The sequence below is a fragment of the Podarcis erhardii genome (genome assembly GCF_964252035.2).
Source record: "Podarcis erhardii genome assembly, chromosome: 1".
NCBI lineage: Eukaryota > Metazoa > Chordata > Lepidosauria > Squamata > Lacertidae > Podarcis > Podarcis erhardii.
The window spans coordinates 21,907,583-21,926,870 of NC_138497.1; the positions used below are offsets into that span (position 1 = coordinate 21,907,583).

Genomic DNA, 19,288 nt, shown 5'->3' on the forward strand with positions numbered 1-19,288 from the left:
AAGGCAGGTCCATAATGGAGCTGAGCCTCAGCAAAATACATCCCTGTTGGCAGACCTTGAAGCTTGGGTGAAGTAAACTGAGCAGTGTATGTACAGTTTCTGGATTTCTACAGCTTTATTCATGCAGGAACAGAATTATCTTGACAAGAACAATTTACAGGATGAGTAGAGATAAAAAGAGAGAGCAATAGCAGGCATCTTACTAGGAGAGAACAACAAAAGGTTCAGCTTTTACAGGTGGAGTTAACTTAGAAAAAGACTACGAGCAAATGCTGGCTTGCTTGCTACACAAACAATGCTCTTGTGTGGTTTAAAGTAATACATGCATTAGCTGGAGGTTCAGGAGAAGGAAGTTTATTTGCTTTCCCCCAACAATCCCATCTAGCACTACCCACTAATGTGGACAGGACACACCAAGATAGATTTTGGAGACATAAACCTGGAAGTGCTTTTGTATTGATAAGACACACTAATGTGCTCATCAAAACAGTGACTCACATGTGCCCTTGTGGGGACAAAACCATGGTCACTAGTGTACATGGTGACACAGAACATTAACTTCTTGTTTTCATTTAGTCCAATTTTTCCATCCACATCTGGAAATCATATTTAGTACAAGAGGGGAGCATGCAGATGATGGAAGCCTGCCAAGTTATTTATTTAAAGTATTGAGCGGTCCCCTTTTAAGGGGTAGCTCCTAAAACAGGAGTGATCATACCCTCAAGCATTTCAAAAAAAGATGTCAAAAAGAAGAGAGTAAATATCCCGTTGTGTATATTAGCTGACTTTTTTTTTATTATTAATTTTTTAGAAAAGTTTTTCTTTTACAAATTTAAATAACACATACTTTCCAATATAATACATAAATTCTTTTAGACTTCCCCCAGCTGACATTTTTACACTGATTTACAGCTTAAACATACTCCTGGAACAGGTTATAGACATCCATAAAATTATTGTAATTAGCGAGGATAATATCTCCCTTATACCAGTGTTAAATTCTCTTTCAAACTGGCTTGTCAGTTCAGTTTGCATAACCTTATTTGAACTTGTGGTTCAGTTCATAAACCAAAGTGCACCAGGTGTTTTTGCCAACATCTGTTGCTGCTCTGTGTGTTTTGAGTCAAACAGATATAATCTTTGGTCTATCTTCTTAATACCTTCTCCCACCAAACCTAGCAAAAATTCTTCCGGCTTTTTGGGAAAACTATACTTAAATATATACTTAAAATTTTCCGGCAATGCAGTTATAGGGCTTCGATTTCCAACCTTTCTCTGATTTCATTAGAATCTCCTCATAAGTGGCGCCTCTCCCTTCTGTGTTCAATTTTTTGACTGTTAACATATCAATTGGTGACACCCACCACCGAGTTTTCCTTTCCAACAAATTCTTATTTCTGTCCCAGACTTCAAATAAAGCACCCCTTAGCACATGGTTTGTAAACCCTTTATGCACTTTTGCCTTACCATACCAGAGGTAGGAGTGCCATCCAAATCTATTGTTGTATCCCTCCAGATCTAACAAGTCTGGGTTTTCCTGGGTTATCCAATCCTTTGTCCAACACAAACACGCCGCTTCGTAATAGAGTTTTAGGTCAGGTACAGAGAATCCCCCTCTTTCCTTCTTATCCGTCAATATTTTGAATTTAATTCTTGGTCTTCTCCCTTGCCATATAAAGCGCGAGAGAGTTTTTTTGCCACTCTTTGAATTGTCTTAGACCTTTAATTATCGGTATTGTCTGGAACAAAAATAGCATTTTCGGTAATAAATTCATTTTTATTGCTGACATTCTTCCAATCATTGACAGCTTTAATCTATCCCATATTTCTAAATCTCTTTTAACCTCCTTCCATACTGGTTGATAGTTGTCATTATATAGATTTATGGTTTTTGCCGTCAATCCTAATTCCCAAATATTTTACTTTTTGGACCACCTTAATTTCACTTTCTTGTTCCAATCTTTCTACCTCACTCTTTTCTAAGTTTTTGCCTAAGATTTTTGTCTTTCTCTTATTTACTGTATTTTTCGCTCTATAACACGCACCCGACCATAACACGCATGTAGTTTTTAGAGGAGGAAAACAAGAAAAAAAATATTCTAAACGAAACAGTGGATGTATGATTTTTGTGGTTCATGCTGTGGCCACAGACATGTGATCTGACAGTGAGGTTGGAGTAGCCCAATGCAAAACTCCTGAGGATCCATGTGGCTCCATTCTTTGTAACCACGTTTTTGCACCAGGCAACAGTGGGTGCGTGATTTTTTTGGTGCAAGATGTAGCCATGGACATTCTATGTGATCTGATGGTGAATTTGGGGTGACCCAGTGCAAAAATCCTGAGGATCCATGTGGATCCGTGCTTTGTAACCAGGTTTTAAGTGGGGAGGGAAGGAAAAGCACTCAAGGGACAAGGAGCACGTGTGGGGTATGTGGAGAAGGATGCTGCTAATAATGCAGAAGAGGGGTATTAGGGGAGAAGGCTCCTCTCCTCTCCCACTTTGCTCCTTTAAAGCAAGCAGGCTCTGCTTTTCTCCCTCCTCCCCGCTCATCCCTGGCTTAGCGAGCTGAAAAACTTTGCTGCTAAGTAACAAGCTGAGTGGGGAGGAGAGAGGGACAGAGAGCCTGCTTGCTTTAAAGGAACCAACCGGACAGGAGCCGCTTACACACGTGTAAGTGGCTCCCCTCCTCTCCCGCTTTGCTCCTGTTTCAAAGCGAGCCACGGAGGAGGGAAGGAAGGGGAACCATGCATCCTCTTCTCACAACTGCAGCAAATCCCCCCCCACCACCCATAGGCATTCCCTCCATAACACGAACAGACATTTCCCCTTACTTTCTAGGAGGAAAAAAGTGAGTGTTATGGTGCAAAAAATACGGTAATTTAAATCCTGCCAATTGTCCAATTTTTTCCATTTCTTCCAATGCTATTTTAACACTTTCTCGAGGTTCTTCTAAGGTTAGTACCAGATCATCCGCATAGGCCTTGAGCTTGAATTCCTTGGCACCTATTCTGACCCCTTTTATCTCTGTAATTCCTCTCAGGCAATTTATTAATACTTCTAATACTATAATAAACAGTAACGGGGACAAAGGGCACCCTTGTCTGGTACCCTTTGTAATATCAAATGAGTCTGTCAAGGTGTTATTCACAATTAATTTCAGCTTCTGTTCTGAATAGATTGCCTCGATACCTCTTAAAAAGGTGCCACAGATCCCCATGTTTTCCATACTTTTCTTCATAAATGACCAAGAAACGTTATCGAATGCTTTTTCAGTATCAATGAACATCAAAACGGCTGGCTTATCGTTTCTTACCTCCAGGTATTCCAATACATTAATAATATGTCTCGCATTATCTTTTAATTGCCTGCCTGGTAAGAAACCTCCTTGGTCTTTATGAATTAAATCATTTAATATTGTCTTCAATCTGTTGGCCATGATATCCGCAAAAAGTGTATAATCATTGTTTAACAATGATATTGGTCTGAAATTTTTGACACTCTGGTGGTCTGTGTCCTGTTTGGGGATAAGCGTTATATACGCCTCCTTCCAGGAGTTTGGTACTTTCCCTTTTCCTTGTAAAATAGCATTCTTTACTTCCCCTAGGACCGGTATCAGCTGCTCACCAAGTGATTTGTAATACTTAGTGGTTAAACCATCTGGTCCTGGGGCTTTGCCTTGTTTCATTCTCTTTATTGACCTTTGGATTTCTTGGTTTGTTATTGGGGCATTTAATAGTTCTCTTTCCTCTAATGATACCTGCTTCCCTTTATGAATTTCCAGATATCTTTCTATCTTTTTTATGTCTTCTTTTTCTTTCCGGTAAAGCTCCTTAAAAAATCCTTGAAAAGCTCTTCTTATTTCTTTTGGGTCTTCCGTTAACTGTTCCCCTATCCTGATTTTGTTGATTATGTTTTGACTTTGTCACTTTCTCAGCTGCCATGCCAAAAGTTTCCCGGTTTTATTTCCTGATTCAAAAAATTTGTGTCTCATTAGTTTTAATTTCCATTCCACTTCTTGATTCACCAACATGGAATACTGAGTTTGTAACATTTTAATAGTCTGTTTAGTTTGTTCATCTTTTGGTCTTACAGTGGTGCCCCGCAAGACGAACGCCTCGCAAGACGGAAAACCCGCTAGACGAAAGGGTTTTCTGTTTTGGAGGCGCTTCGCAAAATGAATTTCCCTATGGGCTTGCTTCGCAAGACGAAAATGTCTTGCGAGTTCCTGCAGGGGTTTTTTCCCTTCCCCCCCTTTTCCTAAGCCCTAAGCCGCTTATCAGCTGATCCGCTAAAAGCCGCTAAACTGCTAATAGCGCTAATCCGCTAAGCTGTCAATGGGCTTGCTTCGCAAGACGAAAAAACCGCTATACGAAGAGCCTCACGGAACGGATTAATTTCGTCTTGCGAGGCACCACTGTATTGTCAATTTTTTCTCATTTTCCACGAGTTGAACCAGGATTTCCTCTTTTTTCCTTTCTCTTTCTTTTTTTATGACTGTTTTGCTGAATTAGAAAACCTCTCATGACAGCTTTACTCGTGTCCCACACAGTGTGCAAACTAGTTTCTTTGTGTAAATTCCAATCAAAATAATCCTTTATTGTCTCTTTCGCTTTTCTCTACTATTTTTGGATTTTCAAACAAAGTGTCATTCATCCTCCATCTAAATGAGGATTGTTCTTTACCTTTTAATTCCAAATAGATCGAATTATGGTCCGATAGAGTTAATGGATGATTTCAATTTTATTTACTCTGGAGAACAATTCTTTGGAGCCCCAAACATAGTCTGTCCGACTCAAGCTTTGGTGGGGCTCCGAGAAAAAAGTGAGCTGTTTTGTAATTGGGTATTTCCGCCTCCAAATATCTATTAGACCAAAATTCTCAACCAATTCAAAGAAATTCCTGGGGAGTTTACCCTCATTTATGTTTTTTCTCTTTGACATTCTATCCATTTCTGGCATCACCACTCCATTACAATCTCCCATCAGAATTATCCTCTGGTCCATAAATTTCACCAATCTTTTCTCTCATCTTCCAAAAAATTCCGCCTTATTATCATTAGGGGCATATATTCCCACAAGGATTATCTTCTCACCCTGCAATGAAATTTGTACCACAATCACTCTCCCCTCATCATCTTTGGTAATGAATTTTGGGTCTAATCTCTCCTTTATATATAGCACCACCCCTCTTTTTTTGTTAACATCAGAGGTTACAAACTCTTTTCCCAGTCTTTTATTGATCAGTACATGTCTATGTATTTTAGCAACGTGAGTTTCCTGTAAACAGATTACATCAACATTCTTTTTCTTCAAAACATGTTCAACTTTATTTTGTTTAGATTTTTCATTAAGCCCATGAATATTCCAAGCTATCAATTTCAACGTCATTTCTTTAATCATTTGTTACAGAGAGGGGAAATTAAATTCGGGTGGTTTTGCTAATGTCTTCTTCGTCCTCTTCTTCTTCTTCCTCTTCTTCTCCTTCTGCTTCCCCTTCTTCTCCCTCTCCTTCTTCTTCCTCTTCTTCTTTGTTTTGATCTTTCTTTGTCTTCTTTTTGTTTTCCTCTTCCCCATAGAGGTCTGCTCCGATGGTTCTGGGTCCAGTAAGGCTTCCTTCTATCTTACCTAATTCTTTCTCATATCTTCTGGATAATTTCTTTACCTCTTGTAGATCTGTTAATCTAAATCTTTTATCCTTGTAATAAAAAGAGATTCCTTCACAGAACTCCCACCTATGTTGGATTCCATTTTTCTTCAGTAACGTCACCAGTTGTTTGTACCCGTCTCTTTTTCTTAGGAATCTAATAGGAATCTCTTTACATATGATAATTGGTCTTCCATCAATTAATAACCTGTTATTATAACTCATTCTCAGAATTGCATTTCACATCTCTAGTGAATTAAAGATCATCAAACAATCTCCAGGTAGTTTTTTAGTTAGCTTTTACAGATCTCACCTTAATTCTAAACACATTCTCAATTGTGTACTCAATTTCTTCTTCCTTCATATCCATCCATCTTGCCAGTTCTTTAATCATTTTTGTTTTAATATCTTCATTTGGCTCTTCTACTACTCCTCTGAATTTTAGGTTTTTCTGTTTCTGCCTCATCTCCATCAGAGCCATATTGTCCCAGATCTGCTCTTGTATTTTGCTGACCTCAACCAAGTCCTTTTTTATTCTATCTGACTCTTTTCTATTTTCCTTAACTTCCTTCTGAGTTCGTTTCACTAGCTCTTCTGTTGTTTTAGATCTAACTGTTAAGTCTTTGATTTTACTTGACAGTTCCCCCCACCACTCCCTCTATTTTTTTATCCAGGGTTTCTTGCACTTCCACCAATTTTTTTCTCCATGTATTGTTCATTTTGTTTGAATTCTTCCTTTATTTTCAACCAAAGAATATCTAAATCATTAATTTCATCCTGTTTTGACTGTCTTCGGTCACCTGGAGTTCCTCCAATCCCCCCCCCCATTTTTCCTGACATTTTTATACAAATAAATCAATATGAACTGCTTTCACCACTGGGGGGGTAGTTACACCAGAGAGCTGGAAATCGTTTGTCAGAAATTGTGATTTAGATAATGGCCTCTAGGGGTCTTTCTTTCCCTTTTCCTCACATTGACTTAAAATTCTTATCTTAACCAAGCACTTCGAAATTCACCCCTTTGCACCTATATCAACTGTATGACACCTATATATCAAATATTATTCTGAAGAGAGGGGGAGAGAGATCGGGAATAGTACACATCAAAGATATATAAACATTGTCCCAAATTGTATCACAGTTTAAATGTCACCTTCCCAACTCAGTCCAAAATGTTTAGTTCATCATAAAAAGCCCATCTAACAATAACTCAAATACTGTTCAGTTTGAGGGTCCTCTTCTGTCCTCTTCTGTCCTCTTCTTTTCTTCTACCTCTTATAAACTCAGTCCAACTTGAAAGTCCAAATAAAAGTCCAAGCAAGTCCATATAAGTCCATAAATCCAAATATAACTGTAATCAGCTCAGGGAGTTGGAACATAAACTTCTAGCCACTTGGAGGTTTAATCCTCAAAAAATATAGATATAAATATAGGATATTCCCCCAGTTAGTCTTCTTTCCTCCTTTCGTACTCCGGGGGGGGGGGATGAGGATAGTCACAGTTTAATTTCAAGCCTCTTCTATATCCATTAAATCCAGGGGAAATAAGGAAAATAAGGAACAAAGATACTTCTAACTGCTCCACTTTCCCTTGTCAGTCCCTTATGCTGTTGCAGACCTCCCCCCTTAGCTTTATACAGGGGTCTATACAAAGTAACCAAGTATCTGGATTGAGGTTTGAATATGTTACTGTTTCTCTGACCAAGTCATCAAGTCTTCTCAGAGAAGAAGGAGATACAAAGTTCTCAGTGCATTACTTCTGAGGTCTTTCAGCTTACACTTACTCAGCAGGAAACTTTCACTTCCGTCTTGTTCTCATGTCTTTGTTCTCTGCTCCATCTTTGACACTGCAGCCGGGACAGACTCCCTTTTTACATCCCTCAGCTGACCAAATTCCTTGAATTCCTTACGGTAGTCAGTTTTTAAACGTGTCGTATTTCTAGGAATTCAGTTTTCTCGTGGAAGTTTAGCACTTTCCATCAGAAGTTTGAGACTGCACAGCACGGAGTCTGAGGTGCTTCCCGTTTCGCATCCGCAGCTCTATACTGTCCCGGGATTTTTATTTAAATCCCGAGAAACAGGAGAGCACGGCTGGGCGCCGCTGGGTGCTCCGTCCTCCAAGGTATCCCCCTTAAGGTTTTGAGGCCCGTAGAGTCTTTACGGACCCCTAAAAAACCCCCGTGCTGCTCGGAATTACCAGAGCGGTCATTCCGTGCTTCTCTTTGATGTCCGTGCTAGACCGGAAGTCCCTGTGTTTTGAGTCAATCTCCTGTCAGTGCAGATCACAGAAGTTCAGCCCATTATAGCCACAGCTGGGACACTTTATGGCTGCTCTGCAGAGAGAGGCCAACTCAGTTCACTAGAGTTCAGATTGCATAAACTGAGTTTCTTTGCCAGAGCAACTGGTGAGGTGGTAAAGCCTCTGCCTTACAAGCACATGGTCCCAGGTTCAAGACCCGTTATCTCTCGAAATTAGGAAATGTTTCCAGAGATATTTCAAAGATCTCTATGCACAAGGGCCGCAGAAAGAATCTGAGATAGATCAATTTATTAAAACTAACGGATTACAAAAAATTCCTCAGGAAATGAGAACAACCCTGAATGTTAAAGTTACACAGCAGGAAATCGAGAGTGCCATACAGAACCTCCAATTAGGCAAATCTCCAGGCCCTGATGGACTTACCTCCAAATATTATAAGGTTTTGAAGGACTATTTGATACAACCCTTGATGGAGGTATGTAACCAGATTATGGAGGGTAAGAAGGCACCAGAAACGTGGAAAGAAGCTTTCATCACATTGATTCCTAAAACAGAAACTGAAAAGACTCAACTTAAGAACTACCGTCCCATCTCACTCCTAAACGTGGATTACAAAATTTTTGCAGACATTTTGGCAAATAGATTTAAAAAGGTATTGAATGAAGTGATTCACAAGGACCAAGCAGGCTTTCTCCCGGGTAGGCATTTGTTTGACAATACGAGAAACATTATTGACATCTTGGAACTCTTACAAACAAATATTAACACTAGAGCGGCGTTAATTTTTATTGATGCGGAGAAAGCCTTTGACAACATTTCTTGGATGTTCATGAAGAAAAATTTGGAAGGGATGGGAGTGGGACGGGGGTTTGAAAATGGTATAGAAGCAATATATTCAGACCAAAAAGCTAAATTGATAGTAAACAATGTGGTGACGGAGGAATTCAATATTGAAAAAGGGACACGACAAGGGTGCCCTCTATCCCCATTATTGTTTATCTCGGTCCTGGAGGTGCTTTTGAATATGATTAGAAGGGACCGGTCAGTTCGGGGCATTGAGGTCGGAGTGAAACAATATAAACTGAAAGCATTTGCAGATGATTTGGTACTAACATTACAGGAGCCAGTTTCTAGCACAAAAAGAGTTTTGGATTTAATATCTGATTATGGTCGGGTGGCGGGATTTAAGTTGAACAAGCCAAAGACTAAGGTCTTAGCTAAGAACCTAACGTCTACAGAAACAGATGAGTTTTTGAAAGAGACAGGATTAAATGTGGTTAAAAAGGTAAAATATTTAGGGGTGTTCTTGACTTCTAAAAACTTGAATTTGTTTAAGGACAACTATGAGAAATGTTGGTCAGAAATCAAAAGGGATTTGGAAACTTGGACAAGACTAAAACTTTCCTTGTTAGGCCGAATAGCAGCTATAAAGATGAATGTTTTGCCGAAAATGTTATTTTTGTTTCAGACCCTGCAGATTGTGGACAAAGTGGTATGCTTCGGAAAGTGGCAGAGGGATATTTCTAAGTTTGTTTGGCAGGGCAAAAAGCCCCGAATTAAGTTTAAAATACTAACAGATGCGAAAGAAAGGGGGGGATTTGCCCTGCCAGACTTGAGGTTATATTATGAATCTGCAGCCTTCTGCTGGTTGAAAGACTGGTTTTTGTTAGAGAACACCGATGTCCTAGATCTGGAAGGGTTTGATAACGCTTTTGGGTGGCATGCGTATTTGTGGTATGACAAGGTTAAAGTTCATAAAATGTTTAAAAACCATATTGTTAGAAGAGCAATCTTTATGGTCTGGACAAAATATAAAGACTTATTGGAGAGTAAAACACCAAGGTGGCTTTCACCGGCAGAGGCCAAGGCACGCAAGAGACTTAACATGGAGGCCTACTGGCCAAAATATTGGGAATTAATAGAAAAAGATGGTGACAATTGGAAGCTGCAGAGTTTTGAAAATGTAAAAAGTAAGGTGCGAGACTGGTTGCATTATGCCCAAATTCGGGAAATTTTTAAAACAGACAAAAAGGTTGGGTTCCAGGTGGAAAAATCGAAATTAGAGACAGAATTGTTAGAACCTAAAGACAAATTACTTTCAAGAATGTATAACTTGCTGCTTAAATGGAATACACAGGATGAGACAGTCAAATCCGCCATGATAAAGTGGGCACAGGATATTGGACATAACATTATGTTTGAGGACTGGGAAAGGTTATGGACCACCGGATTGAAATTCACGGCATGTAGTGCCCTGAAAGAAAATATTATGAAAATGATATACCGGTGGTACATGACCCCAGTCAAGCTTGCTAAGATATATCACCTGTCTGATAATAAATGCTGGAAGTGTAAAGAGGCGGAAGGGACGTTCTTTCATCTCTGGTGGACATGTCCGAAAGTGAAGGCCTTTTGGGAAATGATCTATAATGAGTTAAAAAAGGTATTTAGATATACCTTGCCTAAGAAACCGGAGGCCTTCCTTCTGGGCATTGTAGACCAGAATGTGTTAAAGAAGGATAGAACTTTTTTTATGTATGCTACAACAGCAGCAAGAATTCTCATCGCAAAGTGTTGGAAGACACAAGATTTACCCACACTGGAGGAATGGCAGACGCAGTTGATGGACTATATGGAACTGGCGGAAATGACTGGCAGAATCCGAGACTTGGGAGAAGAAAAAATGGAAGAGGACTGGAAAAAATTTAAGGACTATTTACAAAAATATTATAAGCTGTATGAATGTTAAGAAAATGCACTTTTTAGGAAATATTAGCCCCAGCAATGGTAATTAGGTGAAATTAAAATTAAGGCACAAGAAAAGAGAGGTGAAATTAAGAAAAATCTTTATTGCATTACGTTTTAATCACAATATATAAGATCATGGTCACAATAACTTTGACTTTGGTAACATGAAATTGAAAGATACAATAATGAACTGAAAGATACAATAAGTAATGAAATACGATAATAAATAGCTGAAGACTTTGTATTATGAACATTGGGTTATAAATATATTGAAAAGGGTAACATGACAAAATGAAAGATACAATAAGTGATGAAATAAGATAACAAAATGCTGAAATTGGTATTATAAATAATGCAGATTCGGGAAGATGTGGGGAAGTCCAAAAGATTCTGTAAAAGAAATATGATTTATGAAACTTTTGTATTTTATTCTTTGTTCTTTTTTATTCTGTAAAATTAATAAAAATATTTAAAAAAAAAAAAAAACAAGACCCGTTATCTCTCGGTAGGGGCCTGAAGAGCCCTTTGACTCGGGATAAGCCAGCTTCATACATTCGTGTGTCAGGGTAAGGCACCATGATCTGATTATTATAAAGGCAGTACAGTGGTACCTCGGGTTAAGTACTTAATTCGTTCCGGAGGTCCGTTCTTAACCTGAAACTGTTCTTAACCTGAAGCACCACTTTAGCTAATGGGGCCTCCTACTGCCGCCGGAGCATGATTTCTTTTCTCATCCTGAAGCAAAGTTCTTAACCCGAGGTACTATTTCTGGGTTACCGGAGTCTGTAACCTGAAGCGTATGTAACCTGAAATGTATGTATGCTTTGCACCATAAGGTCCCATGGCAGGTTACAGCAATCTAAAATATCAATATTAAGCAGTATAGTTTAGGTGTACTCTCATTTTGACTCAAGAAAATCACCATTTTATAGTTCAAATCAGGAAAAATAAATGCAGTAAATGGACCAAAGACGGCCATCGGGGGTAGCAACAGAACTGCCGCTTCACCACGCTGAGAAGAAATTAAATATTTTATTTTTCGTCTCCCGTTAGATTCACAAAATGTTTAGGGGTATGCGTACCCCTGCATCCCTGCAGAAAAAAGCAGTGTACTGTGGTACCTTGTGTTACTGACACTTCAGGTTACAGACTCCGCTAACGCAGAAATATTACCTCGGGTTAAGAACTTTGCTTCAGGATGAGAACAGAAAGTGGTGCTTCAGGCATGTGAGGAAGGGGGGAGGATGCATAGGGGGGGGAGAGAGGGGGCTGTTGGATTTTGTGGTAAAATTCCAAAAATAAATAACAAAAAGTTGTTTGCATTGCTAATTAAAAGTAAAAGGTGGCGTTTCAGCTGTCTGGATGTCATTTGCTAAAACCAAACGTGTTTTAAAAATTGAACCTATACAGCAGAAATACGCACCACTGTGTTCAGTGGTGCTTACTCCCAACCATGCGCAGAACTGCAGTCATGTGCCATAAATTTAATCATGAGATTTTATTAGTAATTTGTTTTAAATGTCTGTGTTTTTAAGGTGGAGGTATTTTTTTAAGCAATGTGTTAGAAAAGCAAGATATTTAAATCCCGGTGGCCTGACTCTGGATTTTATTATGGAGCTGTCACTGATGCACTACACAGTTAGGAATAGCCCTCAAATGTTGCTGGGAACTGCAAATGAGGAGGAGAGCACTGTAGTGCTCAGTTGCTCCTTGAGGGCTTCTCATAGGCATCTGGTTGGCCACAGGGAGAGCAGGATGCTGGACTAGATAGGCCTTTGACCTGCTCCAGCAGAGTTCTCTTATGTTCTCTCTCCCAGGGCCAGGTGAGACTGCCAGAATCTTCTGAGAGCAGCCATTCAAAACATCCTAAAAAGCAACCTACTGCGCATGCTCCTGCAGCTATTTCTTGGAAGAGAAGGGGAAACAATAATTGCCACACCTTATTCTAGTAAGTGAAGGTGTGCTGGATTGCTACTAATACAATGAATGGCAGTAGCTTGGGTTACATTAGAAACAAAGGCTAAGCTCCGAAGTGCATAAGCAATGCCTGGTAGAAACTAGAAGGAGCTTAGGATGTCAGGGGGTGAAGGTATCAGTTGCATGCAAAGGACAAGCATTTCAAGCCCCAAATTCTTCTCCAGTTTGAATTAAATTGCAAATCAGGGACAAGTTCTTTCCTCTTGTCCCTTCCATTCAGTGCAATGGAGAAGCATTACTTCACTACTTTGAATAGGAGCATAATTGAGAGGGTGGAGGAACCCAAAACAAAAAATCTGAATACAGAAGAGGAAGACCATTCTTCCTTGGTTAACTTCATAGGTGGACTTCCCCTCACCAATTTTGCCCATGCGGCCTCTGAATTTGTACTAGGGAAACATTTTTCTGTTACACTGAATGGGAGCAGGGTTGAAGGAAGGCTGAGAGGAAAGAAATTCTGACAATTCTTTGAAAGTTTTCCCTCTCCAACTCCTCCTGGAGATTTTCAGTCCTCCCTTGGGGAATAATAATAATAATAATTTATTATTTGTACCCCGCCCATCTGGCTGGGTTTCCCCAGCCACTCTGGGCGGCTTCGAACAAAGATGAAAGATACATTAAAATGTCACATATTAAAAACTTCCCTGAACAGGGCTGCCTTCAGATGTCTTCTGAATGTCAGGTAGATGTTTATCGCTTTGACATCTGATGGGAGGGCGTTCCACAGGGTGGGCGCCACTACCGAGAAGGCCCTCTGCCTGGTTCCCTGTAACTTGGCCTCTCGCAGTGAGGGAACCGCCAGAAGCCCCTCGGAGCTGGACCTCAGTGTCCGGGCAAAACGGTGGGGGAGGAGACACTCCTTCAGATATACTGGACCGAGGCCGTTTAGGACTTTAAAGGTCAGCACCAACACTTTGAATTGTGCTCGGAAACGTACTGGGAGCCAATGTAGGTCTTTCAAGACCGGTGTTATATGGTCTCGGCGGCCGCTCCCAGTCACCAGTCTAGCTGCCGCATTCTGGATTAGTTGTAGTTTCCGGGTCACCTTCAAAGGTAGCCCCACGTAGAGCGCATTGCAGTAGTCCAAGCGGGAGATAACCAGAGCATGTACCACTCTGGAGAGACAGTCTGCAGGCAGATAGGGTCTCAGCCTACGTACCAGATGGAGCTGGTAAACAGCTGCCCTGGATACAGATTCAACCTGTGCCTCCATGGACAGCTGTGAGTCCAAAATGACTCCCAGGCTGCGCACCTGGTCCTTCAGGGGCACAGTTACCCCATTCAGGACCAGGGAATCCTCCACACCTGCCTGCCTCCTGTCCCCCAAAAACAGTACTTCTGTCTTGTCAGGATTCAACCTCAATCTGTTAGCTGCCATCTATCCTCCAACCGCTTCCAGACACTCACACAGGACCTTCACCACCTTCACTGGTTCTGATTTGAAAGAGAGGTAGAGCTGGGTATCATCCGCATACTGATGAACACCCAGCCCAAACCTCCTGATGATCTCTCCCAGTGGCTGCATGTAAATGTTGAAAAGCATGGGGGAGAGGACAGAACCCTGAGGCACCCCACAAGTGAGAGCCCAGGGGTCTGAACACTCATCCCCCACCACCACTTTCTGAACACAGCCCAGGAGGAAGGAGTGGAACCACTGTATGACAGTGCCCCCAGCTCCCAGCCCCTCAAGACGGTCCAGAAGGATGTCATGGTCGATGGTATCAAACGCTGCTGAGAGATCCAGCAGAACTAGGAAACAGCTCTCACCTTTGTCCCTAGCCCGCCGGAGATCATCAACCAGTGCGACCAAGGCAGTTTCAGTCCCATGATGAGGCCTGAATCCCGACTGGAAGGGATCCAAATGGTCCGCTTCTTCCAGGCGTGCCTGGAGTTGTTCAGCAACCACTCGCTCAATCACCTTGCCCAAGAATGGAAGATTTGAGACTGGGCGATAATTGGCCATCGTGGCCGCATCTAAAGATGGTTTTTTAAGAAGCGGTTTAATAACCGCCTCTTTCAGCGGGTCTGGGAAGGCTTCCTCATGGAGGGAAGCATTCACCACCCCACGAAGCCCATCGCCCAGTCCTTCCCGGCTAGCTTTTATAAGCCAGGATGGGCAAGGATCCAGGAGACAGGTTTCACTCGTCCAAGCAGCCTGTCCACATCCTCGGAGGTAACAGATTGGAATTGGTCCCACACAACTTGACTAGACAGGACTCTAGCACTCTCCCGCCCTGGCCCTGCTCCCATGGTGGAGTCTACTTCTTCCCGAATCTGAGCGATTTTATCTGCAAAAAACTTTGCGAAATCATTGCAGGAGATCATGTGGCCCGTACTGGGCCCCGATGTCGCAGGTGGTTCCGCTAAATTGTGAACCACCTGAAAAAGTCTCCTGCTGCTGTTTTCTGCAGATGCAATAGAGGCGGCGAAGAAAGTCTTCTTTGCTGTCGCTATCGCCACTTGGTAGGCTCGACGTTGAGCTCTAACCTGTGTCCGGTCAGATTCGGAATGAGTTATCCGCCACCGGCGCTCTAGCCGTCTCAACGATTGTTTCATTGCCCTCAGATCCGTGGAAAACCACGGGGCTCTCCGGGCTCCATGCAATCGGAGAGGGCGCTTCGGAGCCAAACAGTCAATAGCCCTGGTTAACTCCACATTCCAGCGGGCCACCAGGGAATCGGCTGAAAGGCCATCCACATGGGATAAAGCATCCCCTACCACTCTTTGGAAACCATTTGGATCCATTAAGTGGTGGGGGCGGACCATCCGAATCGGTCCCACCTCCCTGCAGAGGGGATGGATCGCAGAGAAGTCCAGTTGCACCAGGAAGTGATCTTGGGAGCTGGTACCGGTAGTTCCAGGAATGAGACTGGTTGGCAGCAAATGGGTCTTCAAGGCCAAGGCAGACCAGAATGGCAAGGTTGTCAGACACAAAGCCAGATTGGTTGCCAGAGGTTTTTCACAGGTACCAGGACGGGATTACCATGAGACCTACTCACCCACCGTTAAATATGAGAGCATTCGGCTGATGCGCAAGATAGCTGCAGAGGAGAAACTGCATGTTTCCCATCATGACATTGATACAGCTTTTTTGTACGGGATTTTGGGGGAGGAGCTGTACATGCTTCCACCTGATGGAATGCAGATACAGAAGGGAATGGTCTGTAAACTGCGGAAATCTTTATATGGTCTCAAGCAGAGTGCCAGGTGTTGGAACACAAAACTCACTGAGACGTTGCTTTCTCTAGGTTTTCACCAGGGCAAAGCTGATCCATGTGTGTTTGTCAAGGAGGAGGGGCAAAACAAACTGTATTGTTTATGTTTTGTTGATGATCTTCTGATGTTTTGGAAGAATCAGGCTTTTTACCAAAGCACCCTAGCTCAGCTGAAGGAGCACTTTGACATGAAAGATCTTGGTGAGGTATCCAACTATCTTTCTCTGCAGGTGGAGAAGGACCAAGCAGGTAATTTTCTGGTACACCAAACACAGAAAATTGCTGATGTATTAACCAGGTTGAATTTGGTTGATGCAAACCCAGCAGACACACCGATGGTGACAGGTTACCAGGTAGATAGTACTGCTGAAGCATTTTCTGACACTACGCTGTACAGATGCATTCTAGGGAAGTTGAATTTCATTGCTAGATGCTCAAGACCTGACATTGCTATAAGCACTAACCTGCTTAGCAGACATGCTAACAATCCTACTGTTCAGGATTGGAAAGCTCTGAAGCGTATGGCCCGCTATTTGAAGGGGACTATGCACTACAGGCTGAAGTTCACCAGTCAGAAGACTGGAGGTCTTGAAATCTTTGCAGATGCTAGTTTTGGAAGTGACACCACGGATGGTACAAGCACTTCTGGAGTATGCTACATGTACAACCACTGTCTGTTTGACTGGCTGTGCAAGAAGCAGACGACAGTGAGCCTAAGTTCCTGTGAAGCAGAACTCAATGCTCTGTCATTTTCACTTATGGATTGTGAATGGTTGATGCAACTGTTTAAGGACATTGGGGTTTCTGTGAAATGTCCTATACAAGTGTATCAAGACAATAGATCCTGTTTGGCTTTGCTGAACTCAGAGAGTTGCAAGCAAAGAACCAAGTACTTGCAGATTAAGCTACATCGTGCAAGGGAGTGTATTCAGAAAGGACTCATTCGGGTGTCCTACATGCCAGGAAATGAAATTCCTGCTGATCTGTTGTCTAAGGTTGTTAACAGAGAACAACTTAAGGTTTATGTACAGAGGTTGCAATTGGGTTGAACCACAGGTACTACAGGTTACACGGAAAGGGGGAGGATGTTAGGATATTTCCGTTCCACCTTAAAAGGGAGCAGGCTTTTGTGTGTCACAGAGTCTGCGTATTTCCTGTTCACAGGATGTTCATGTTTTGCTATTGCTTTCGTCTCTCTCTCGGTGCCTGAACACGCTAGCAGGCAGTCATGTTTTTCTTTGTTCTGACCAACGCTGAATAAACTTGTAAATATGCTCTCCTGCTGTGCAACTTTCGCTGTGTGAATTCTGCTGATAGAGTGTGCACCAGCCTAAGAATGTGGCAATCTATTTCTGAGGCTTCGTGTCGCTAATTGCTGATACTGCACGTCCACGGGAGATCGATGGACGTCCGGAGTCCGGCTGGAGGCAGTGATGGCCTATGTCTCCCTGGCAGTATCCCAACAATCTGACCATGGCACTTCTTTCGTTTCGCTTTTACTTAGTGTCAGATCACCAACATTCATAGAGGTAAACACCAGGACCAAGGCATGTCCACGGCTATGGGTTGGGCCAGACTTATTCAGGGACAGCCCCATGGAGGCCATGCTTTCCACGAAGTCCTGAGCAGCCCCTTGTAAGGCCGTGTCGGCATGGATGTTAATATCCCCTAGGACGACCAAGCTAGGTGTCTCCAGGAGAACATCTGCCACAACCTGAAGCAGCTCGGGCAGGGAATCCTTGGTGCAGTGGGGAGGTCAGTACACCAAAAGGAATCCTGTACTGCCCCTATTGCCCAACTTCCAGAACATGCACTCGGAAAACTGGGTCTTCCCAATAGGACGCCTGGTGCAAACTAATGACTTCCTAAAAATCACTGCAACCCCCCCTCCCCGCCCACATGACCTGGGTTGCTGTGCATAAGAGAAACCTGGTGGACAAGAAGCAGCAAGGACAGGCCCATCTGCTTCATCCAACCAAGTCTCTGTTACACATGCCAGGTCAAGTCCTCCATCCATGATCAAGTCATGGATGGCAGTGGTCTTATGAATCATTGACCTGGCATTGCACAGCAACACTTTCAGGTCATGTGGGTATCCCTTGCTGATTCTAGTATCCATCCGGTCAGGACCAGACCCGGAGGCAGGGATAGTCCTCAGACAACGACTAAACCTGCCTCCTCTGTAATGACATGGTCTGGTCTTAGCGTAACTCCTCCTCCTACCCGTGATCACTGAGATCGGTTGTCCCAGTGCATCCCCCCCTGTGGAACATGCCCCAGCCATTTTGTTGGCTGGGACCTACTCCCCAGCAGCCCTGACCCCTCCCCTTAAGAACAAATATTCAGTGAAACAACCTTCCTTATTTTGCCACCCACAAAGTAAGTGGAGAATTTGAGGGAGGGCCATTTTCACTCAGTTCTTATGAGGAACGGCTAAGGGAGCTGGGCATGTTGAGCCTGGAGAAGAGGAGGTTAAGGGGTGATATGATAGCCATGTTCAAATATATAAAAGGATGTCACATAGAGGAGGGAGAAAGGTTGTTTTCTGCTGCTCCAGAGAAGCGGACACGGAGCAATGGTTCCAAACTACAAGAAAGAAGATTCCACCTAAACATTAGGAAGAACTTCCTGACAGTAAGAGCTGTTTGACAGTGGAATTTGCTGCCAAGGAGTGTGGTGGAGTCTCCTTCTTTGGAGGTCTTTAAGCAGAGGCTTGACAACCATATGTCAGGAGTGCTCTGATGGTGTTTCCTGCTTGTCAGGGGGTTGGACTCGATGGCCCTTGTGGTCTCTTCCAACTCTATGATGCTATGATTCTATGATTCTATGATTCATTTCCCATACTGTCAGGGAACTGCCATTGGAGTCAGAGGAGGAGGGAGGGCTCCAGAGGAATGCTGGAGAGCGTCCCAGGAGGGAGAGAGGTAGCCCATCTGCGGGGGTAGGAAATCAGCGTAGCACCAGTGGAGAAGGGGGGCAGATGGGGGAATTGGTGAGGAGGCTCCATGACTCCTCGCCGGAGACCAGCGGGGAGAGCCTCCACTGCTCCACAGTGGGTCCTCCACTGCCCACGCCCTCCCTGCGCAGAAGACTTCCATGCAGGGAGAGTAGGCGGAGACTTGGCGTCAAAGAACTTCTTTGCTGGAAGAAGTTCAAGAAACGCCCACTGACGGATTCTGCCAGCGATTGAGACAGCCATGGATGAGTGGCTGTCCGGACAGAAAGGGTTCACCCAGGTGACTCAGCCAGGTCTGGCGACGACTTACGCACGAGCAACCCCTAGAACCATTACAGCAATCCGTCAGTCACCGACGTTGCTTGTGCGGAGCGGCAGAAAGACAGCATGATGAGCCGAACAGGGATAGCCGGAGAGCCGGAGCAACCAGCTGCAATGCAAAGTCTGGCAGAGAGGAATTGAGACTTGGAGCAGCATGTAGCTATCCTG

The 19,288-nt window shown here is 43.1% G+C and overlaps 1 long non-coding RNA gene across 1 annotated transcript in view; it reads right to left on the reverse strand.

Annotated features, from left to right (window-relative positions):
• LOC309344866 overlaps window positions 1-18,267 on the reverse strand; it is a 79,544-nt gene extending 61,277 nt beyond the window's left edge. Inside the window, exon 1 of the long non-coding RNA XR_014157913.1 lies at window positions 18,199-18,267. This is a non-coding gene — a long non-coding RNA (uncharacterized lncRNA). The remainder of the gene's footprint in view (window positions 1-18,198) is intronic.
• Between the last annotated feature and the right edge of the window lie 1,021 nt (window positions 18,268-19,288).